The sequence below is a fragment of the Diabrotica virgifera genome, chromosome 4 (genome assembly GCF_917563875.1).
Source record: "Diabrotica virgifera virgifera chromosome 4, PGI_DIABVI_V3a".
Taxonomy (NCBI): Eukaryota; Metazoa; Arthropoda; class Insecta; order Coleoptera; family Chrysomelidae; genus Diabrotica; species Diabrotica virgifera.
In genome coordinates this window covers 84,557,485-84,582,917 of record NC_065446.1, presented here as the reverse complement: position 1 = coordinate 84,582,917, position 25,433 = coordinate 84,557,485, and positions in this window count along the sequence as shown.

Here is a 25,433-nt window from a genome sequence, read left to right as displayed (position 1 = left end):
TAGAATACGAAGGTATTAACCGCATCTTGAATTTTGTGTTGTATATTATTTATAATCCAGTACAAAACTTCCAATTTCGTCCGCTATCCGCTTTGCAATTGTTTCATGCCAGTATAACAATGAGCTTTATTAGTACCTATGTCAGGGTTAAATTGTAATTGCTATATTTTAATTTATAATAAAGAATACTGACATCTTTGTAGGGAGTTACTAAATTCTTATGTTAATCGTAAGAAGTTACGTTGAACTATTTTTCCTCTTTTGCATGCTGCATGTCGTTGTCTTTTAAATTTCGTACAGCGTCTTTATTTTCTTGGTGTTTTCTTTTTTCTGACTCTAAGCGCCGGACTCCACTTGCGATTTGTAGTCGCGCGATTGTTTTGTCGCGAAGATTGAACACATTGTTTCAAATACAAGTCAATCCATCTGAGACTAAATAATCGTGGATTGACTTGTATTTGAAACAATGTATTCAATCTTCGCGACAACACAATCGCGCGACTAGAAAATCGCAAATGGAGTCCGCCGAATTCTTCTGCTTTGTTACTGCTGGATAATTTTAAGTAACTTTTGTTCTATAGAGATTTTTCACAAGTTAATACTTTTCGAGTTATTTGGCAGTGAATATGTTCATTTTTTCAACAAAATAACCACACTTTTAGTAGGTTTTTCGCAAATAACTCAAATAGTAAGTATTTTGTCGAAAAAACATTCTTAGAAAAAATATAACCTGTAAAAAATTAAAAAAAAAATGGTGTATATATCACGTCTCTACACCTAGTAAAAGCAGAGTTATAGCTAATGAAAAATAGGTTCATATTCGTCAAATTCCAAATGGAATATTTTAACGTGAAATAACCAAAAATGAAGCACATTTCGGGGAAAACTCATTACAACTTATTTAAAATGTTTAAAAAAGCTTCATTTTTGTTTTATAAAAAAATTTCTAGCATCAAAATTAAACAAGTTACGCTCAAAATAAAGTTAGTCCCTTTTGGTTTTGGTAAAAAAATCGAGAAAAACACCCCCTTATTAGTATCTTAAATGAACTTAATCGTTACGACTTCACAAGTTTCTTGACTCGTGTATATATTGTTTATGTGATCTGTAAGTTTCATCGGTCCAAAGTCCTTATTATTGAAAGGGCTGTAGTTAAAAGGGGTTGAACGAGTCACTGATCACGAATGTATGCAAATTTAGAAACACCAAATCTTAATCAATTTTTGTCTAACAGAAAAACAAAAAAATACATGATATTCAGAAAAGCAAATCTGATTTTTTTTGTTTTTCGAGATTTTTGGTATCTATAACAATTTTTAAGTTATTTTGAAAAAAACATATTTTTCAAAATTTAAATTTTTAAAATTTTTATTTTGAAACCAAATTTTTTCAAAAATAAGCACTTTGAATCGAAGAAACTTACAGATCATATAAACACAACATAAGTAAAATAATTTGTGGAGCGGTAACGATTAATTTCATTTAAGTTGCTAATTAGGGGGTGGTCTTCCCGATTTTTTTTTTGCAAAAACAAAAGGGACCAACTTTATTTTGAGCGTAACTTGCTTAAATTTAATGCTAGAAACTTTTTGTAAAAACAGAAATAAAGCTTTTTTTTAAACAATTTAAAAAGTTATAATGAGTTTTCCCCAAAAAGTGCTTAATTTTTTGGATATTTCACGTCGAAATATTCTACTTGAGATTTGGTGAATATGAATCTATTGTTCATTGGCTATAACTATGGTTCTACGAGATCCAGAGACCTAACGCGTACACCATTTTTTTTTACTTTTTTATACGCTATATATTTTCTAAGAACGTTTTTTTCGACAAAATACTTACTTTTTGAATTATTTGCGAAAAGCCGTCTAAAAATGTGGTTATTTTGTTGAAAAATGAACATATTCACTCGCAAATAACTCAAAAAGTGTTGATTTGGCGAAAAAGCTCTATAGAACAAAAGTTACTTAAAATTAGTCAGTTTACCCAGTTCCGGACTTATTTTGGACATATACTTTTTCACCGTCAAGAAGGGGTGAAAGTTACCCCCAGGGCAAAAGCACACATCTTCACAATATCACTTTTTTCCTTTGACATGTAAGCTATATGTATGCCAAATTTCATGTCAATCCAAGCGGTTCTTTAAAATTTAGAGCAAAAACCGTGAAAGAATGGACTATAGATCTTATTCCTACTTACGATAATACGATTTAACTCTTAGAGCTACAATATTATCCTAAGTATGCAAGTATGTACTTACGACTAAAATACATATAAGTAATATTGTTGATAAATTTCTGGTAACTCTAGATACGACAAAATTATTTGCTTTGTATGTAATACGGTAAAATAGTATAATAAAGTTACGATAATACTGCCGTGCTAAGCAAAAACGCCGTATCTGTAAAAATCTGAAAAACTTAAATGGTTACTTCTTTTTAACCCAAATGTGCAGATCTGTCTTCTTTACTTACTAAAAATGACGTAAGTTAAGCCAAAACACATTAAACACACAGCATTTTATGCCGTAACGGCTAGACATTTAAACAAAAACCGATTTTACTCAAATGTGATGTCCCTGCATGTACGGCGTTTTGGCTAAGGACGGCATAATATTAGGGCTAGTTTACCACGAGAATAACATACGATATAACAACTTTTTTCAAAAAAATGTATTTTCTTTCGAAAACGTTCGTAATTTTTATTTTACAAAACAATCTTTTTTGCAAAAAACGGGTTTTTTGCAAAAAACGATTTTTGCAAAAAATCGAGTTACGATGTTCTTATTTGCGAGCGTCGATTTATCGTTTGGAAATATGTGGCCCAGATACGATGTTATTCTTATTTTAATTGTGTCCATAAGCTTTCTGCCAATTCGTCCTAATTCGTCCTAAAATTTGTTAGTTTTGAGACTTTTGCAGTCCAAGGAATTGTCAGCATACGCCTATATAGCCACATTTCGAATGCCTCCAATTTTTTTACAGATTGGGCTTTCAGGTTCCAAGCTTCTACCCTATGTATAGTAGTTGCGACCAAACAGAACATTCGGCGAACCTCAATCTGCAAGCCATACTCACATTCAAATATTCTACATTATCAAGTAAGATTCAATATTTTTAGCATTTAATTTTAATAAAAATGTGAAATATTTAATTATAATAAGTATGGGTAGGTTATAGATAACCTGGTTCATGTGATAAGCTCTGGGTAAACTTCTTTTACTTGTACATAGTATCATATTCTTTCTATTGAAACAAAATTTATCTTTTGGGTAATAAATAATTAATGTGTTTTGAACGTTAAAATTCAGACGATCAAGTCCCCATCATATATCCCGAAACTCAACCGTATATCAATTTATTTTTAACTAACTTTTGCAATATAAACTCAAAAAGGAATTGCGCGTTTTGAAGCTACTTGATTTAAGCTTTTATCATATATTTTTTATTTTTTAAACTCGATGTCCAATACATTGAAACATGGCCTCGAAAAACACTAAAATTAACTTTTTTCGTCATTTTTTATTGTTGATTTGAATTTTACTCTTAAAGTAAACATTCTACGAAAAAATCACAAGCATAACTTTCATACTAAATCAACCCAAGTCATCCGTAGCGAAAAAAGCAGTTTTGCTATAATTTGTTTAAAAATTGTTATAAATAAATTGGTTTCCGTGGAAACTTTTCGGCAAACTTTTAAACATAGCATATTATTGGCATCATAGTCCATCGATTAAAAAAAGATTCATTTTGTCGATATAAAATACATAGACCTTTGTCGAAAATAGATATATAGACCAGGGCGGAAATGTGAAAAAACATCTATTTTTGGACGTGCGAGGTGGCATTCGTTTTTTTGCAGATAAAGTTAGGTGAAAACTTCAACAATAATAATTGACTTCTTCTCAAATATGCCCGGAACATTAATAAAAAATTAAAATATTTAAAAATTTCGAAAAACATCAATTTTTTTCTAATTTCTTCGTTTATAACTTTAAAACGATTCATTTTTTAACCAAGTTGTGGGGAAATCAAATAGAGATAATTTAATTTTCTATGATAAACGACTGGTTAAAAATGTCTTAAATTATTACCCTTTCTGCAAAATAGCAATAAATTCAAAATACGGGGGCAAACTAAGCCTGTTTTTATTCAATGTTTTTTAACCACTTTGGTTGCACTTATAACTTTCGTAATTTGCTTAGAAAATTCTTTCATCATACTTAAATTTTACACCAAATTTCATTAAAATCGACCTGATAGATTTTGCAGAATAATTTTGCAATCTAATTTTTTTTTTAAAAGTTCAAATTTTTTAAAAACTTTCTGAAGAAAAAGTGGACCATTTAGAATATTGCTAATTTTTTTAACATATAAATAGGCTCTCTACCTATCTAATACACTTTACAGAATTAAAATCGGATTATCTAAGCGGCCTCAGCACTGTTTTAAATTTATAAACAATTTTTTGGCCTATAAACAAATACAGTGAGAACGTTTGGGTTGGCATAAATTCATTTTCTCGAAAATAGGCGTCTCTGGAGATAAATCCCGAAACAGCTCGATTTTTATTTTTAAATTCTAATTTTTTGTTATATATGTCATACTAGTGACGTCATCCATCTGGGCGTGATGACGTAATTGATGATTTTTTTAAATGAGAATAGGTGCCATGTGATAGCTCAATCGAAAGGCTATTCAATTTTGTATTCACTAATATAAACATTAACGTAATTATTTATACAGGGTTTGAATAAAAAAAAATTGAATTAAACTAATTCCAATATTTACATTACGTCATCACACCCAGATGGATGACGTCACTTATATGATATTTATGCCAAGAAATTATAATTTAAAAATAAAAATCGATCTGTTTCGGGGATTTACATTAAGAGTAAGAAAATGAATTTATTTCAACTTAAACGTCTTCACTGTATTTGTTTATAAGCCAAAACATTGTTTATAAATTTAAAACAGTGCTGAGGCCGCTTAAGTAATCCAATTTTAATTCAGTAAAGTGTATTGGATAGGTAGAGAACATCTTTATATGTAAAAAATTAGAAAATTTTGAAATGGTCTACTTTTTGTTCAGAAAGTTTTTAAAAAATTTGAACTATTTTAAAAAAAGTTAGATTGTAAAATTATTATGCAAAATCTATTAGGTCGATTTTAAGTAAATTTGGTGGACGGTTTAAGTATGTTGTAAGAATTTTCTGTGCGAATTATGAAGGTTCTAAGTGCAACCGAAGTGGTTGAAAAACATTAAATAAATACAGTCTTTTTTGCCCCCTTATTTTCTATTTATTGCTATTTTGCAGAAAGGGTAATAATTTAAAACATTTTAAACCAGCCGTACATTATACAAAATTCAATTATCTTTATTTTCTATTCCGACGACTTTGTTCCAAAATGAACCGTTTTAAAGTTATTAAGCAATGATAGTAGAAAAAAATCGATACTTTTCGAAGTTTTGAAATATTTAAATTTTTTTAATAACGTTCCGGGCATATTTGAGAAGGAGCATAAGTCAATTATAATTATTGAAGTTGTCACCTAACTTTATCTACAAAAATCCGAATGCCACCTCTCACATCCACCTCAAAACAGATCCGCCCGTGTCTCATAAGCTTATTAAAAAAGAATATACAACCCGTTGAGAAAGAAATAATTTTGATTACCAAACTTTTTGAATCTCGTTAAAATAAACAACCTATGTTGCCGGTAATGTTTATATATCTGCACATTCGTACTTTTTATAGTAAAAACTGATTCATTGTTTCATCATTTTATTTCGTAGCTTCTAAAACAAAACAAAAATAAACCTTTTATAAACCAAATTTTACGATCTTTGTCAGTAAGCAACACATTGCATACAATCATTATTTATCCAAAACCAACACCATCTATAGAATTATTAGCGTGTTTAAGCATTCTACTTACTTTGAAGTTGAAAGTTTACCAGCTACCTTAATTAAATGACAAATAGTCTTTTAACACGCACACAACAAACAATGTTTCTATGATCTAAAAGTTTTTTTTTTATTATAAAGTTCTCAATGGTCTCTAAACAAGTATTCACTATATGTATTATTAAAGCTAAACTTTTACTCAGAGATGCTGGCAATGCGGGATAAATAAGATGCAATGTTGTTTATTTTGAAAAGACCGCGAATCTCGTCATCGGGGTTAGAACCGGGAAGAGAGTGCCTTCGGCAAGCTGGATGTGGGAAAACTGGAATAGAGAATTTCGGCATGAGAGAGATTTTGCAAAAGTGGAGCACGCTTGCGCTCTAGATTTTAGTTTGGCAACTGGTAATAGATAGTTGTTTTGGAGATTTTTCTTTTTTTATTGTTCGTTTAACAACGACTAATAGATTTTTGAAACAGGAAAGTTTCGGGTAAATGCACGAACTATAGAAGTAAATGCGACAAGTTTCAAGCCATTGTTACCAGAAAGTTTGATATTCTCATATTTCAGAATTAGAAAACTGGTTAAAGTTTCTACATGAAGTACTTAATTTATGGAAACAATTGTAGGATAAGTGTCAATTCAAACGTTTCTATAATTTTCTTTGTTTTTATTTAAAAGTATTTTGCAATCTATTGAGTATTCACAATAAACAACAGTAATGACCAGAGCTCGGGAAATATGCACTTAAAAAATCCTAAAATATGCATGCAAATAAGCACAAAAAACAGTTGAAATATGCACTAAAATATGCTTTTATGAATTTAATTCATATTAATAAAAAACGCAGTAGTCCATGTTTTGAAGGTAATTAATTATTTATTTTATGCCAATGGTCTTAGTATAGCTGTCGAGATATTTAAGCTAATTAAAAAAAATATTTATTTTTTTCCAGTCACAAAAAATATTTATTGTAATTTTTATTACCTACATAATTATATTCATTTATTGTTTATATTTATCACCATAATTATTTATTATATTATGATTACAATTAAAATTATACATTATTAAAAGTTTTTTTGAATTTTCTACTGAAAATATCAAGTTAAGGAGCAAACGTAAATTTTTGTATAATTGTGAGTTCTATCTATAACGTTGAATTATCTTCACATTTTTCCATATTATTTCATATTTCATCCATTTTATTTCTTAATATTATTTATTTGAATTCTCTTTTAATATCCCTCATTTTTCTTTAACACCGTGCAGAATTCTTGATACACCTTTGTTGGTTTCCCCAAAGTGTTAATTTTTTCATTTATTTAACGAACTGATAGTATCAATACTTTGGTCTAATGGAATGTTTCGCTTTTCTAATTTAGTAATTGGTCCAGCAATATTTACAAAACTGATTTGGATATGTGTCAAATTACTTTTTAGAGGATTTTTTTAACACATCCATACATTTTTTTATAGCACCGAGTTATCTACATCGAAACTATAAAAGACGTCTTTTTTTAAATTTAACCATGTTCCCCATCTAGTTATCATAGGTTCAGGTGGTAAAAGCACAATAGCCTTTATACACCTCTACTGGCTGAAGGGCTCTTAACCCTTAAGTACTAATACACCGTCTCTCAGACGGCATCGTTTGTTGAAAGTGGGATATTTCCCTTCCTAGAAAAATTTGAAGGTCATCCGTTTATGACTTTTCAAGTTGGGTTGTTATTTACTAGTATTGAATTCAGCAATTTGCTGTAGGTTGTTATTCGAAAGATATTTAGACTCAAAGTGTGATTTCCGTCTAATAGACGGGGTGTTAGTGTTTGTGCCCAGTTCGTCATTTAACATAATGTGCCCCCGTTCGTCAAAAAGTTCAAATAAGGGGATAAAGACTATGAGGAAACTCTTTTGAAATGACTTGATGAGGTAGAAGACGACGTAAGCGAAGTGGGATCAATTTGTGATGAAAATGTTGCCACTGACTACCATTGCTACACTGTACAAATTTTAGTGCCTGTCAGTTTTTTTTTGTTTTAATATTTTTTAATTTTTTTTTTATTTTCATCTTTATTACTCTTTGTTTACTCGATTGTAATTTTTTATCAAAATTCTTTAATTTGTTTCATTTTTATCCCACTTTTTTTCAGGAATAAAAAGTCACACAAACAATCCTTCCATTCTTGTTATAATGTTTTGTAGTTTAATAAATACAGAAAAACTAGATCAATTACTGTGTTTTTTAGATAAGTAATACTTTCAGTAAGTCATCGAAATATTTTTTTGCATTATAATATTTAACAAAAGAAAAATAACCAGTAAAATGTGAAACCCGTCTGTCAGTCGGTTAGTTAGTGTTTGCGCCATTGATTTAAGATGTTAGTACTTAAGGGTTAAAAACATTTTTTATATTTGATAAAAGCGTATCTATTGACCATTGGAAATTCTGTCCTTCCAGTTTACTACTCTATTCCAGCTACTCTATTTAAAACGTGTGCTAAACAAATAACAAATTAAAAAAATATGTTTTCAAATGTTATCCACCATTGCCCATATGGCGTAGCATTATATTATAATATATATTATATAGTTATAGGTCGAACATCTCGACTCTTAATTGAGAACAAACTGCTGATTTATAAAACAGTCATCAAACCTATATGGACGTACGGTATAGAACTATGGAGTTGTGCCAGCAAATCAAATACAAAAATTATCCAAAGAACTCAATCAAAGATTCTATGCACCATTGCAAATGGCCCGTGGTACATTTTCAACCAAACCCTTCACAGAGACCTAAACATCCCGTTAGTCAGCACAGTAATTCAAGAAAGAGCCAACAGACTCCACGAGAAATTGGAAGGCCACCCCAACCAATTAATATTAACACTAGTGCAGCCACTAAACAACAGAAGATTGCAAAGATTATAGCTCATAGATCTTCGCTGAAACTGAGGTGAAACCGCTGGGTGATGTACCTCCTAACGCCATTTTAGTGTACAATACTATAGTTGATATAAGTTATTTTACTTGTTATCAAATTAACTCATAGAATATGTAATTCTGATTGTTAATAAATGCTTACAAAAAAAAAATATGGCGCAGCATCACTTAACAACAACAAATATTTTTCACTAACAAAATGTTACTGCATATTGTAGAGTCCCCTTCGTCTTCTTTAGTCGTCGATGTTACCAGAAAATGTTTCCGCGAGAATTTTCCGATTTATTGTTTAGATCTGAAAATTCTCATTTTTCTTTAAAATTTTTTCTGTTGGTATCTTTTAAGGCAAAAAAGTCTGAAAATATGCAATTTTAATAAATGCATATGCACTTATAAAATTGATCCAGAATATGCAAATATGCACTTAATATGCATTATGCATATTTCTCGAACTCTAGTAATGACATTGCCTAAGGACAAGAAGGATTTCATCATCAGTGGCGTTACAGATCTTTATGAGCCATAGCCTTCTTCAAAAGAATCCTCCATTCGCCCCTGTCTCTGGTAACTCTTCTCCATGCTCTAATTCCAATAGATTTCAAATCATTTTCTAGGTTATCTTGGTACCTAAGTCTCGTTCTTCCTCTTGCTCGTTGCCCTATCGGTCCTCTTCGGTCAAAAACTTTTCTTAGTATGGCATCTTCCTATAGTCTGATTACATGACCTATCCATCAGGCGTGATATCTTAATGACTTCTACCACGTCAGGTTCTTTAAAACTTCTACCTGCGACACAAACCTTGTTCGTTTATGCCTCCATATATTCGTCTTAGGATTTTTCTCTCAAAACGTTTGAGCAGTTCTTGGTCATTCTGTGTAAGTGACCAAGTGTCTGAACCATATGTTTGCACTGGTCTTATTGGTGTTTGGTATAAAGTCAATTTAATTTTTCTAGGTATTTTTGAGGCCATCTGTCTTCTTAAGCCATAGTAACACTTATTGGCGAGCACTATTCTTCTTTTAATTTCGTCACTGACATTGTTATCTTTAGTTAGCAGCGAGCCTAAGTATATGAAGGCGTCGACATCTTCCAGTTCTAGCTCATCAATTATTATTCCTGTAGATGTCGGGTTGCTTGACCTAGTGCAACACATATATTTGGTCTTTTGAACATTTATATTTAGTCCCATTCTCTGTGGAGATGCTCTTAATGACCGATATGCTCCAGTCATAGATTCTGTGGACCTACCTATGATATCTACGTCATCTGCCTATCCGACAATTTGTACTGATTTGTTAAAGATAGTACCATTCGTAGTAATCTGGGACTCTAGAATTATTTTTTCTAATGCCAGGTTAAATAAGAAACATGATAGTCCATCACGCTGTCTTAGTCTATTTTTGCAATGGAAGGGTCTTGAGAAATCGTTTTGGATTTTTACCATGCTCTCTGCTCCTGTGAGTGTAAGTTCAGTTAATTGGACAAGATGAGGCAGGATTTGAAATTCTACCATAGCAAGTAAAAGTTTACCTCTATTAATTGAGTCGTATGCGGCTTTGAAGTCCACAAATATGTGGTGGGTGTCGACGCCGAACTCTAGGATTTTTTCAAGGATGTGCCTCACTGTAAATATCTGGTCAGTAGTTGTTGATTTATTAGGACAGAGAGCGCCCTGATATCCTCCCACTATTTGTTCGGCGTAGGGGAGAAGTCTTTTGTACAATACTTTAGACACAACACTTTATATGCCATATTGAGTAGATTGATGCCTCTATAATTATCACACACCATCATGTCTCCCTTTTTGTGTAGAGGACACAGTACACGTAACTCCCAATCTGTGGGTGTTTATTTCTGTTGCCAGATTGCAGTTATCAGTGTATGCATGTGTTTCAGGAGGGTGTCTCTGCCGTTTTTAAAAAGTGCGACAGGGAGATTATCCGAACCGGAAGCTTTATTATTTTTTAGTGTTACGATGGCTTCTCTAATTTATTCCTCTGTGGGAAGTGGTCGCCGATCATCTTCATTCATTTGAAACATGTAATCCTCAATCTCGCCATTTTCATGATTGCCACTAAGCAGTTCTTCAAAATGGTTCGCCCATCTGTTTATTATCTGTTCTTTGTTACTAATTATAGAGCCGTCCCTATATTTACAGGCTTCTCTAATTTCTTCCTCTGCGAGAAGTGGTTGCCGATCATCTTCATTCATTTGAAACATGGGATCCTCAATCTCGCCATTCTCATGATTGCCACTAAGCAGTTCTTCAAAATGGTTCGCCCATCTGTTTAATATCTGTTCTTTGTTACTAATTATAGAGCCGTCCCTATCTTTACAGGCTCTTATTCTGTGTTTGAATTCTTTAATGCAGCTGTTTATCAGTTGGTAGAATTTTCGTGAACCTTTTCCATTGTGGTAGTTAACAATTTCGTTTAGAGCGTGTTCTTATTATTCTTTCTTTTTGTTCTAAACATTCTCTTTTCTTCTCTTCTAACATTTTCATAATCTTCCATAGTTGATCTCGTTCAGCGCTGCTTGAGTCTCTTATATGCTTCATTTTTTTGTTGATTAATATGTCTTCACTCTTCGTCGAACCAATCTTCAGTTTTTCTGGTCTTGATAGGTTTTAATACAGTGTTAACCGCTATGTGCATAGCCCCTTTACATTTAGTCTAATCCTCTTCTATACCTAAATTTTCTTCGATTTTTGGTAACGCTTCATTTAAGATTTTCATGTAATTAGCTCTAGCAATTTCAGATTTTAGCACCTCAGTATTATGGTTTGTGGATTTTGTGCTATGACCTTTTTATGCGTTAAATATGCGTGTTGTTAATTTTGATTTTATAAGGTAGTGGTCGGAGTCTATATTAACATCTCTACATGCTCTTACGTCCAGTACATCGGAGAAATGTCGACTATCTATAAGTACGTGGTCAATTTGATTCTTGGTCTGTCCGTCTGGTGGCTTTATGGATGTTTTTGTGGGGAAAGCATGTACTTACTACCACCATCCCTAACGATGCCGCGAGTTCAATCAGCCGTAAACCATTTTGGCTACTGACCGTATGGAGACTATGTTCACCAATAGTCGGTCTGTAGATTGTTTCTTGCCCAACTTTAGCAGTAAGATCGCCGATAATAGTTTTTATATTACTGTTCTGATATTTGCTATAAGTGCTTTCTACTTTCTCATAAAGAAGGATTTTACCCACTGGTAAAATCAAAGTACAATTATGATAAAATTATATGTATCGGAAATAGATATAAGTACATGTTATAACTATTAACTACTTAGTTTACAAATCTACTCTAAATGGTAAGTCCAGTGGTTTGAATCACTTTAACCTACGTTGTTCTTGGGAATTGTCTAGGAGGTTAAGTTCAAATTGGTTTTCATGATCTTCCAGCTTGGTAATGTATGCAGTGCTAATTTGTTGATGACTTCCTATAAAATATCTATTTTAAGGTCACGGTGAATTTTTCTGTTGTTGATGTACCAAGGTGCATTGGCAATAGTTAAGAGGATTTTTGATTGGAAGTGCTGAATGATTTTGATGTTGAAGTGACTGGCTTTTCACAATAGTTCCAAACCATATGTCTAGACGGTCGTAAGTATTGCATTATAGAGCAGCAATTTGTTATCCAGTGATAACCTTGATGAACGACCCATTAACCAATACATATTTCTGAATTGGAGACCCAGTTACTAAGTTGGAGACCACTTTTAAAGACTGTGTTGTCGGTGTCTGTGAGAGGAGTATGATGTGTCCCGGTTGAAGAAGAGTGGAAAGTAGAGGCCTCTCATTCATGTACATACAGGGTGTGAACGGGCATCTGATCCGTATCGGCGTATAAAGACTTAGAGTACGGTCTTCTACTATATCTAACCTTTTCCAAATCCACATATACATTGTCTTCATATTCGGAATGGGACGTTTCATCGCCGCCGGTTCATCGCCGCCGGTTCGTCGCCGCCGTTTCGATGCCGCCGGTTCATCGCCAGTCCATTTCATCGCCGGCCGTTTCATCGCCGGCCGTTTCATCGCCAGTTAGTTAGTTGATCTTGTATTATGGGATATGGCACGACACGACGTTAAATTCAGTTCAAAACTTATGACAAATTAACAGATAAAAAATATTATTATGTTAATATACTGTTCTACTTCTACTTCCCCTAAATTTGATACTAAACAGTATTAAATTTGTAGTGTTAAATTATATTTTATATTATAAAAGTTTAAAAGTCTATTAAAAGATTAAGTATGGCAACGGAAATGGTCATATCCTGCATTTCCTAAAATTCCTAATTAATACTAAAAATAAATAATAAATGTAACTGTCGAAAATTCTTAAAAAAAACCGGAAATATATCAGTTAGCGATTAACTGACTGGCGATGAACCGGCGGCATCGAAACGGCGGCGATGAACTGGCGGCGATGAAACCTCCTAGACCCCTTCATATTTGCTATATAAAGATTTCTGATTGTATTTATGTGTTACTAGTCTGAATTTGGTATTATTTGAGTCAGGATGTTGTTAAATCTCTTTGCAGATTTTATCTATATTATTGTTCTTGTCTCGTCTACAAGCTGCCCGTATAGATCTAGAAAGCTACCGATCTGGGAATGCCTAAGAGGGTTTTCAATTCCGGCAATTTTGAATTTTCTGCATTCTCTAACGACTCAAAAGTATCTCTAGACATAAACACTTTTTATTGGTCCGGTGGAGTCAGCATCGTCGGCATTAGACTGTGACTTGCAATCACATCACTTGCAATCAGTCAAGATCTATATCCAGGTATTTTTAAAAGGTAGCCAAACCTTTTCAGAATCATGGGTGCCCATGGTTCGTAAAATATTTTCAAATCTTTTATTCTTCTTCTTTTTGATGTGCCTATCCGTGACGAATATTGGCGCTCATCATGGCAATCTTTATTTTATCTGCAGCAACGCGGAAAAGTTGCACAGATGTTGTGTTGATCCAGGTTCTGAATTTCTTTAACCAGGATGTTCTTCTTCCTCCTGGACCTCGCTTTCCAATTTTGTTTTTCTTGTAGGATGGCTTGTAGGATGGCATATCTGGATTCATTTCGCATACTACGTCCAAAGTATTCCAACTTTTAAAATTTGATGGTGGTTAGTACCTCTCGGTTCTTACCAATTTTTCTAAGAATGGGATTTTAAGAATTCTCCGATATAGCCACATCTTAAATGCGTCAAATTTTTGGCACATATCTTCGTTCAAGGTCTATGATTCAACACTATGAAAAAGGACAGAAGACGTAGCATCGAAGCATTCTCACTTTTATATCAAGAGAAAGATTGTGGCTCTTGAAAAAGGCCCCCATACGGTTGAAGGTGGATCTAACATTCCGATGGCGCTCTTATCTCTTGGTTGTTGGTCCATTCTTTATTTATTATGGTGCCTAAATAGTTGTAGTGCGCCACTCTTTCTACAGGGGTTTGGTTAATGTAGAGTTGACCTTTTGTTATCTTTTTCTTGCTAATGATCATAAGATCCTCTTTACAAAAATTGGAAAAAAATCCTTGGTAAAAGGTATAAATTTTTTATTGAAAATCTCTTTAAGGGCTGCATTTCAACAAAACGTCTTCGAGTTGCCATTAAGTCATTGGAATGTAAACAACTCAATTTGCATATCACGTGTTGAGAAATCAATATTTTACCTAAGGGCATTATCCTTGTTGCCATGTATCCATCCTAAGGCATTATATTTAAGTATGCACCTTTAATGCATCCATATTATATTTAAAGGGTTTTACCCGAATATTTCTTTGGTGGCTCAGATGGCATCCAATACTGATGATGATTTTTTATAAAATCGATAACGTTTTGTTGTGGTGTAGCCCTTAAAGATATTTTTAATAAAAATTGTATACCTTTTACAAAGGATTTTTTTCCAATTATTGTGATTGATGGTATAACAGCCGACTACAGGAAAAATTGTTCTTATCCTTGTGGATCCCTTTTACGTTATATTGAATCCATATTATTGAATGTAATACGTGATTTTGTTCATGAGGACTTGTATAGGTCTTCCAGGTTGTCCGAAAATACTTTAATAATCTTTCATTAACCTTTGTCGAGCGGCATAATTTTAACAGTAGTTACGGCATAATTTTAACCGGTAACAGACGACATAGACGACATATATATTTTCTTAAAAATTCCTTAATCTAAAGGGAAATATTTGTTAGTTTTAAGATAATATTATCTATTGCTAGCATATCTGGTAAACAATTCTTTAATATTGCAATAAATAAATAATAATATTCGGTAATTTGTTCTTGTATGGATTTACAAACAAAGATTGGAAGCCGCTTTTAAGTGATCCCTGTTATATATCGTAAATTATTGAAATTACTGCAACAATAAACTTTTGGAAATATTGGTCGTAAAAAATTCTAGGAAGAGTAGCATTTTATTGTATTTCAACTGGAAACATAAATTTAATCCACATTTAGTTGTTTTGTGTTTGTCAATATCTGCATACGTGAAAATTATCATTAGTATTAATGATTCTACATCTAGTTTACCAAAATGCCGACAGAAGAGGTGTAAATAGAATCAACGAAGAAAACTCGTTTGAGATGGGGAATATGGAGTCTCTGCGACTCATACGTGCAGCTATGTCTCGTGATAATATCTCAAGACTATGCTAATATATCTCTTCTGAAGAACAGGAGTTACCGATGTAACTCCTCGAATTGCCACCCTGCAATGGAACTGGGCCGGACACGTCGGCCGAGTCAGTGATGGGAGGTGGACGAAGAGATTACTTGCGTGGAGGCCGAGATTAGACAAAAGAAGTAGAGGAAGACCACCTACTCGTTGGACTGACGATCTCAAGAAAATGTCAAGAAATTGGATGCAAAGTGCTCAAAATAGAGCACAATTGACAAAAATAAGGGAGGCATATGTCCAGCTGTGGACGCAAAGGGCTGGAAGAGGATGATGATGCTAATATTTATAAGATTTGACAACGAAAATACCCGCCAATAACGCAAAAAAGCCGATAAGGCTGCACTCATACGAGATATCTGTACAATGCTGAATAAAAATGTGCAACAATACTACAAACCATCCAATGCATAACCATAGATGAACAAATTGTTTCCGTTTAGAGGCCACACCTACAAAATGTACACAATATATATCTTCTAAACACACTAAACATGGTATTTTGGATTTGTAATGCATCAAACACCTTATCCCATACAAATTCATCTTTATATTTGAAAAACAGAATGGTTCCCGACAAGTTAACGTTGGCAAACGAACAGTTTTGGATCTGGTCACGTTTTATAAAAGTTTTGGGCGAAAGGTTGCCACAGATAATTTTTTACCAGTTTTGAACTCACTAAAGTCTAGAATTCGTGTCACATGACGTTAGTGCGCTTATTTAGAAAAAAATAAGAGATTTCTGCTCACCAATATAAAGCAAGTAAGGAAAGAGTTGATTTTCCATAAATTTGGCATACAATCATGATGCTATCGTATTCTCTTATTTGCTAATGAAAAACAAACCAGTAGTGTTACTCTCGTCCATACATATGACAGAACAAGTTGCCTGATATTATTAAGTATTAGAGTAAAACTAAAGGGAGGTTGATACGATGGATAAAATGCTGGGTGAATGTACACTCAAGCGTCGAACATTGAGTTGGTAATTGACCTTTTTTATAATATGATTGACGTCACTGGCTTAGCATCCTACATTTTATTGAGACCACAATCCATTACAACAAAAGGACCAACGCAAGAAGTTTTTGAAGGATCTTTCTAAAGATCTTTGTCTTGCTGTAAATACTCCTCCTCAAGTATCTCACAGCATTCGTGGATCTACTTCAGTAACCGGAAGTTACCATGTTTGTCGAAACGAAAGAAAAAACAGCCTAAAACGAGAAAAAGTTTTGTAGTATGTTTTCTACCTGTGTGTGACGAACATTCTTTGTCTAAAACGACATGTATGTTGCGAAAATCCACACTAACATTCATTTTTGAATTTTGGTTGAAATAAACTATCATTTTAATACAAAATTAATTGATTTTTTATAAAATATATTTAAAAAAATAAAAGGTACAAATGTACCTATGCCGTCGTATATGGGGGTAGGAACAATTGAAACCCCCTGCTGGGAACTGAATTAAGATATCTTTGTTATATTTGGCTCACATAATCTACTGGATAAATGTAAAGATGTCACTAAAGTTCAAGTCTCTATCTCTTTAATAAAAGAAGTTATTACAATTTAAAAACTCAAAAGTTACAATTGTACCTATGCCGCCCGACGAAGCTTAAGTACATTATACTCAAATAACGAAATAGTTGACCTTTGTCCATTAAATTGTATAATTTTCAGTGACAATAAAGCATATTTGTATTCTATGTTCTATTGTAGGCTGGAAATTGTTGCACGAAATGTGGCTTATTGCTTACAATAATAATAGTATAATTAATTATACACCTAAAATTATAGTATAATTTTACACGCCACTGATATTACTCCACTTTCTCGTTAAATTCACTGAGAACTAACTCGTTCTCTGACTGTAAGTTGTGTATCTTGTATTCGTCATAGCCTCTTGTTTCGGACCCTAGCGTAAGCTTGAATTTTTGCTTGAGTGTTGTACAAATTCCAGGTAATGTGTATTGTCTAATATATGTTTTTCAGCGGTGCCTGTTATTTGATTTCGGTGTCGTCCATCAAGTGGATTTAAGGTGAATCTAATCATCGAACCTAATGAATTGAATATTTATTGTTTTGTGTCAATCAAACTTTTATCTGGATGCCCTGTAGCTGCTGGCGTACTCAGGCCCGCCGAGAGTGGGGTACAGCCGGTACATTTTACCGGGGTTCGGCGATGTAAGGGGCCCGATGTCGACCAAACCCACGACGTAATTTTTCCTGTTTTGCCGACGCAATATTTCGCTGTGAAATATTTAGTATTGTCATAGATTGTATAATAAGCAACTTAGCCAGAAGATTTAATCCGGCAATTGAAATTCATTCGCTATTTAACATCTTATGGACAGTGAACATTGGACATTTTATGGACATTGATGTATTGCGCGAGTTTTATAAAGAACACGACAGAGCGATATACAAGGAGAATATTTGTGAATCTTACCTTTTTTCAATAGATTTACTTAATAAAATTAAACATTCCAAATTGGAATCATTTCTTTCTAACGTCATTGTAGCGTCAAGAATATTTTTCACATTACCGGTGGTAGTCGCAAAAGGGAAAAGATCCTTTAGTTTTCTTTCTCGCATAAAAAATGCTATGAGATCTACAATGAAACAGGATCGAATAACTCGTCTAGAAACTTTGTGCATTAATAATGATTTAGTAAAATCATGCGATTTTTCGAAAATTATAGATATCTTTGCCAATCAAAAAACTCGAAACGTACCGATACTGCAAATATTTTTACTATTATAAAAATATAATCAAAATTTAATCAAAGTTATATTTGAAAAATTTCGCTTTTCACTTTTTGCCGGGGGCCCTCTAATCCCCCTCGGCTGCCCTGGGCGTACTGCTATTTTTTAGAGCCAATTGGAATTTGTTTAGGTCTTTAGCTATTTTATGGTGCTTGGGGGTAATAATAAAAGACAATGAGGTATATTTTCTTATAATTTTAAAATATCATACATATTACTCTTGCTTTGGAATTTTCTCCATTAAAATGCATATTAATTTTAACTAAAATTTCTTTGTAAAACGAATTCTAATTTCGCATTCTGCTAATTGGCAATTACTATACTCTTCTATATTTACCTTAAACGTTGAAGGCATTGTACATGTACCTACTTCACTTCTATTGAAATACTAAAATTGCCTTTTCCTCTGATCTCTTCATTTGAATATTCCTATTTGAATAATTTTATTTGCAAGATATGGTGGCGGTGTTTTTAGCTCTAAAAGCTTGTATTACACGTTCTTTCACGAGTTTCCACAAAGTTATTTGCATATTCATACCTACGAATTTCTAATTAACACCGAAAAGAGACGCCGCATGTGTTAAAATTTGGACTGGCGTGCATGGATAATTCAATCAGGTGGACAAACTTCGGTCCTTTTTGTTTTTGTTTCCAAAAATGCTAATGCTCGAGATGCACGTATTAATAACCGTAAATTTTTTTGGGACACCAAAGTGCTGCGCTTTACGAATTTTACTACAAAGTGTAAACAAAGTGAGAAAGGTACATTTAGGTAACGGTACAAAATACCGCTGATGGTAATGAAGTTTAAAAACATTTTGAATATAGACACAATGTAACAGTGCTCCACATACTATTTTAGCCATTTCTGTACTATATACATAACTAATTTTGTCGTAACCAAAAATGCTGATGGTTTTCAAATTAATTGATTTATACAGCGTGTCTACTTAAGTTGGAAACATATGGGAAACTTTTTTATTATTAATTTTACGAAAAAAACTTATTCTTTATAAAAAGCTCTGCATGCCCCAAAACCTAAGATTCAATCATCAGATATTAAATTTTCTCAATATTATACGAGGTATGTCAAAAAATATGAATTGCGGTCAAGGGTAAAGTACTTTTATTTCTCTCAATATCGAAAATTCTTATGATAAAAAGTTGTTTGGAATTAAAAACTAAGACCAAATATGCAATTATATGCTTCTAATTAAAAAAAAAATTTCTCAAATTTATGGATACTCAACATCGTTTTTAATTATTAAAAATGAAGGGTTAAGGGAAAAAACAAGGAATGTCACGTTATCTTTGTTTTGAGAAAATAGGAAATTTAATGTTTGTGACTACATTCTTTAAACCATTGCACTGAAGAAATAGTATTTATGTTTATTTAGTAAACTTAAAGAACATTGTATTTTATACACAAACACATTTCAACCAAATTTTTATAGAACAGAGATAAAAAAATTAAAAAGTAGCTAACTACAAATAAAATCTGAAAAAAACAAGGACTGTCCAAACACCACGTTATATTTTACGTTACAAACATTAGTTGCACCAGCTGATAGAAGGGCTGAAAACAAAATTATGACAATAATAATGTCAATAAAAATTATAACAAAAGGAAATACATGATTTTTTTTGATAGTTTAATGCAATGGTCGCCTGATTTTTTTGACTTTTTTAGAGCAGCCTTTTTAAAATTATAGAATGTCTGTGTCTTACGTTTGTGTAACTCATTTTGAATTATTAATTTGAGAATTTCTGCAGCAACCTTATCATAATTTAATGATTTTAATTTCGCCTAGAATCCATCACATGCTGAACATGTGTCTGATCTTGGGTAACCAAAGGGCAAACGAAATTTGCGGATAATATGTAACGTAAGAAACTTTAATGGTGGGATGTTTTTCTTTAAACAAGTTGAACATTTTTGTAATGTTCAAACTCTCTGGTAAATACTTTTTCTTAGATTCGTGTAAACTCTAATAAGATATTCTAGTTTTAAAAGACTTTATGTGGTTATATACTGCTTCACGCGATTTTGGGTGCAAGTTTCTATGCTGGGAACCATGCTTACCACATTTGTCTTGTCCAGAAGTTCCTGTAGCTTTTAAATTTTTTTGTTTGTGTTCAATTTTTCCCTTAGTTACACCATGTATTGACGTGCATGCTTTAAAACACACATTAAGTTCTTGAGAAACTCCATTAGGCGCTTAATTCTAACTTTATAGGCCGTGTCGTTTCTAACACTTCAGGCTTTTGAGCTATGGCTGTACAGAAGGATCCTGAAGATACCATGCACAGACAAAGTCACCAATGAAGGAGTACTACAGCTACGGAGGATGAACACAAACGCAGATTTAGTCAACATCGTGAAGGGCCGTACTTAGGACTTGAGAAATCAAGGCAGATACGAGCTACTCCAATGCAGTTTACAAGGTAAAATTGAAGGAAACAGGGCCCAGAACGAAGAAGAATAGTCTGCCTTGCTAACATGAGAGTATGGTGTAGAAAGATCTCAACACACCTATTCCGTATAGCAACCAACAAAGTCATCATAGCCAGAAGTATCACCAATGTTCGGATGGACTGGCACTCTAAGAAGAAGAAGAACTTTCTAACAAATATAAACAAAGGAAACTAAACGATTAAACTCGCAATCAAAACGTAGGTAATTTTTGTTTTTGTTCAAGTGGACTCTCCTTGTTTTTATCTTTCACGCGTGGACATTTCCAGTTTTTTTCCTTCGCAGTACTATTTTAAACAGGCATATTTATCGGACAGTCCAAGTTATTATCTACCACTCTACTATAAATAGTAAATACATAAAATATCTGTTAGAAAGTATCAATATCTCAATTTCTCATAAAATGTGACATTCCCTGTTTTTTTCCTTCACCCTTCAAATTATGATAACTCGTTTATTATTCATTTTACGAAAAAAAAGTTATTCTTTATAAAAAGCTTTGCATGGTCTAAAATCTAAGACACAACCATGATATATCAACTTTTATTAATTTTATACGAGGTGTGTCAAAAAATATGAAATCCGCTCAAGATTATAGTACCTTTATATTTCACAATATTTCAATTAGAAGGATGTAATTGCATATTGAAACATAGTTTTTAATTCTAAACAACTTTTTTAATAACCGTTTTCAATATTGTGAAAAATAAAGGTACTTTACTCTTGAGTGAAATTCATATTTTTTGACATACCTCGTATAAAATTAATAAAATGTGATATCTGATGGTTGCATCTTCGGTCTTAGGACATACAGAGCTTTTTATAAAGAATACCTTTTTTTCGTAAAAGTAATAATAAAAGAGTTATCGTATAAATAAAAACGATGTTAGTATCAATAAATTTAAGAAAAATTTGAAAAATATTTTTTTCCAATTAGAAGCATGTAATTGAATATTTGATCTTAGTTTTTATTTCCAAACAACTTTTCATAATAAGAATTTTCGATATTGAGAGAAATAAAGGTACTTTACTCTTGAAAGAAGTTCATATTTTTTAACTATTTATAATGGGAAATAAGCCACAATATTATTAAAAAATGATTTTTATTAACGTTTCGACTCCCAAATCGGGTGCCGTTGTCAAAATACAAAATACTACGTAAATACGTTAAAACTACAATATAATAAAAAATACGTAGTATTTTGTATTTTGACAACGGCACCCGATTTGGGAGTCGAAACGTTAATAAAAATCATTTTTTAATAATATTGTGACTTATTTCCCATTATAAATAGTTAAAATTCATATTTTTTGACATACCTCGTATAATATTGACAAAATTTGATATATGATGATTGAATCTTAGGTTTTAGAGCATGCAGAACTTTTTATAAAGAATAACTTTTTTTCGTAAAACGAATAACAAAAAAGTTTCCCATATGTTTCCAACTTAAGTAGACACGCTGTATATAGTCGTTTGAGTCCTTTTTGCTTCTCCAGTGTCGGGATTGACACGTCTTTTGACGTGTGTAGTGTGTACAAATGTTGACCATTGTTTCTTGTTATGCTAATCTGCTTGCTTCTGCTACTGTTTTTCCCTTCCGTTGAATGATTTTCACGACTGCTTTATCACAATCTCCTCTAGGTCTTCCTCTATTTTTTTTTCTTTTGTATCCTGGCTTCCAATATTTTCTTCACGAGTATGTTGTCTTTCATTCTTTTCATGTGTCCCCATCAACTAAGTTGTTTTTTGTACTAGCAAAATGCATTTTCGTGTTGCAAAGAAATTGAAAATATTTATAAATTTTTAACTCATTTACTCTTTTGTTTGAGTATTAAGGAATCTTTCTTGTTGGAGCTTTTACCACGCTGAGCAGATGAGTTTTAAATTATTTAAAATGCTCTCATCTTAATTTCCTCGGCATCCTGTATGATTTATAAATTTTGAAAATCTCAGGAGGTGAAACCAAAGAAAATATTCCACCTGTTGTCAATCTGGTGGTATGGAAGCGATATTTATGGTCGTTTTCTGTGCTACTTCGATTGATAACTTACTTTGTTTTTCGGTAGATGGCCCTAGTTCATCCGTGACATTTCTTTCTTTGCAATTCGGGAAGGCCCAAAGTATGATACCTGGGGAAATCGGAGAGAAGAGGATATGGGACTACTGATGAGGGAGAAGAGACCTCCGAAACCGGTATATAGTTTTCCTGCACTCTCCGATTTAACCAGCGTATTATGCAGCTGCTGCATTTTCGTGTTGCAAAGACATTGAAAATGTTTATATATTTTTATGTTTCCACTTAAAACCTGAAATAATATCCTTTTATAATGTAATAAAAGGCTCCGTGGATGTGGTCGATGATATGAAAGCGCCATATTCTGTTTCACAAGTTAGTTCCAGATGGTCATTTACCATAAATATATTTTTCAATGCTAAATATTAGCGGCACCAACATTCACATTTTATATACAGATAATAATAATAAAACAGAAAAACGTCGTGTCTTTTTAAAGCAAATGGCTTTATCGTTGATTAAACCTCATCTTTTTTTATAAAATTTTGTAAAGAAAGGCAAAAGTTGGATATGTGAGAAAAAATCTCACGCGCGACCATTCGCGTACAAACCTACCTAGCGACCAACGCCGGGTTAAGCTAAACCGCCTGCAGTGGGCAGGACATGTAGCCCGGGCCCCTGAATCGAACATGATAAAAAATATTCTAACATCTCAACCCGTGGGAATGAGAAGACGGGGTAGACCAAAGTTGAGGTGGATGGACGGGGTAACACAAGATGCCGAGAAGATCGGAGTCGGCAACTGGCAAATGCAAGCAAGGGACAGAACAGAATGATGTAGAAAGCTTGAGAAGGTCGAGGCCCTCTAAGGGCTGTAGCACCAAGATGATGATGACGATGAACTGCTCAGGAAACAAATAAGCCAATAAAATTAGTATGGATTTCATCACACATCTTCAGCAGATAAAAGTGAGTGGGTTGCAACAAAGCGTAAGGATAGTAAAATAGTAAGTGGATACTCACCATGTGATTTAAAAGCATAGCTCAAGTCGAAAGTGTTGTGCTTTTGGAAACGCGAATTTTACCAATCTCATTCTAAACCTTGATCTATCAATACGGCCTAATACCTTGGTGCCCAAGAAGTGACAATTGCCGCCTAAAAAGAGTGCTACCAAACTAACCTTTGGACAGTCAGGACTAACACATTCTACCTTTTGACAAACAGTGACCCTCTCTGGTGCGAACTGTGTATACTGTGTAACACAACTTTAAGCATCAAGCATATATTACTAGACTGCCAACACTACAACAATCTTATTATCACTAACCCAGCAATTTATCCGAGATGCTAGGTACTAATATATTGTCGTCGTGGATGTGAAGAGAGCTAACCCACATTTGCTTAAAAATGAACTAACTGCAGTATCGCAATCAGAAAGAAATATTTCATATTGTAGTGAAGAAATCTAAGTGAATATGTAACTTATTCACTTAGATATATCTATATGTTACCGTTAAAACCCGAATTTACTATTAGGAAAAACTAGTTTTAACTGTGCGCCTTAGACAATTCTAGTTTTAACTAGTCAAAAATAGATTTGACTGCTAAAGCAGTTAAAACTAAAAATCCCGAACACATTTCATTTAGAATAGTTTATGCCAGTTCAAATTAGTTTTTACTGGAACTACTAGCGAATACTAGTTAGATTCGTTGGGAGAAGAGACAAATAATACGATTTGATTTGTTCGGAAGGTTTAGTGACGAAGGCGGCTGTTTGGTAACAAAATAGTGTGTGCAACTGTTGATTTTTTCCGCATCGTTTTTATTGGTTATATTACACTACTGTATATTATTCACCGTGAGTGATAATGTCGAAGATCAGTTTGAGAGTAGAGATATAATAACGTGGAAATAACGTTTTTTGGAAAAGATTTTACAGAAGGAACAGAGCAAGAAGAAAGAAAGTCACTACCATGTTGCGACCAAAAGCACGTATAATAAATTAATGGCAGAAGTACAAAATGCGGAGTAATTGTCTGCCAAGAAAACTCCAAAACGATTTAGAATTGTTGAAGTTGGCGAAATAAAAAGTTGGCTTCTAGAACTGAACCCATCAAATATCATGTACCTGCTGAAGACATTTTTGACATAATTAAAGCAGCCCACGTTGTTATGGGTCATGGAGGTTGAGACAGATTGAAGACTGAAACCGCCAGAAAATACGCAAATATGATAATTGATATGTTCAACAATTTTATATCAATGTTTAAAACCTGCTAATGGAAGAAGAGTAAAGCGAAGATTGGTCTTGTGTCGAAACCTATATTCCATTCAGAAATGAATAGTCGCTGTTAGGTAGATTTGATGGATATGCAATCACAAGAGGATCACGGCTATAAATTTAATATGGTTTATCAAGACAATTTAACAAAATTTGTTTTATTGAGACCATTACAAAGTAAGAGGGCGGCAGAAGTTGCTTATCAATTAACGGATATATTCTTGGCTTTTGGCGCACCATGATTTTACATTCCAATAATGGCCGTGAGTTCATTAATGCAGTTATAAATGAAGTAATGTCATAGTGGCCTGAGTCAAAATTAGTTCATGGAAAAC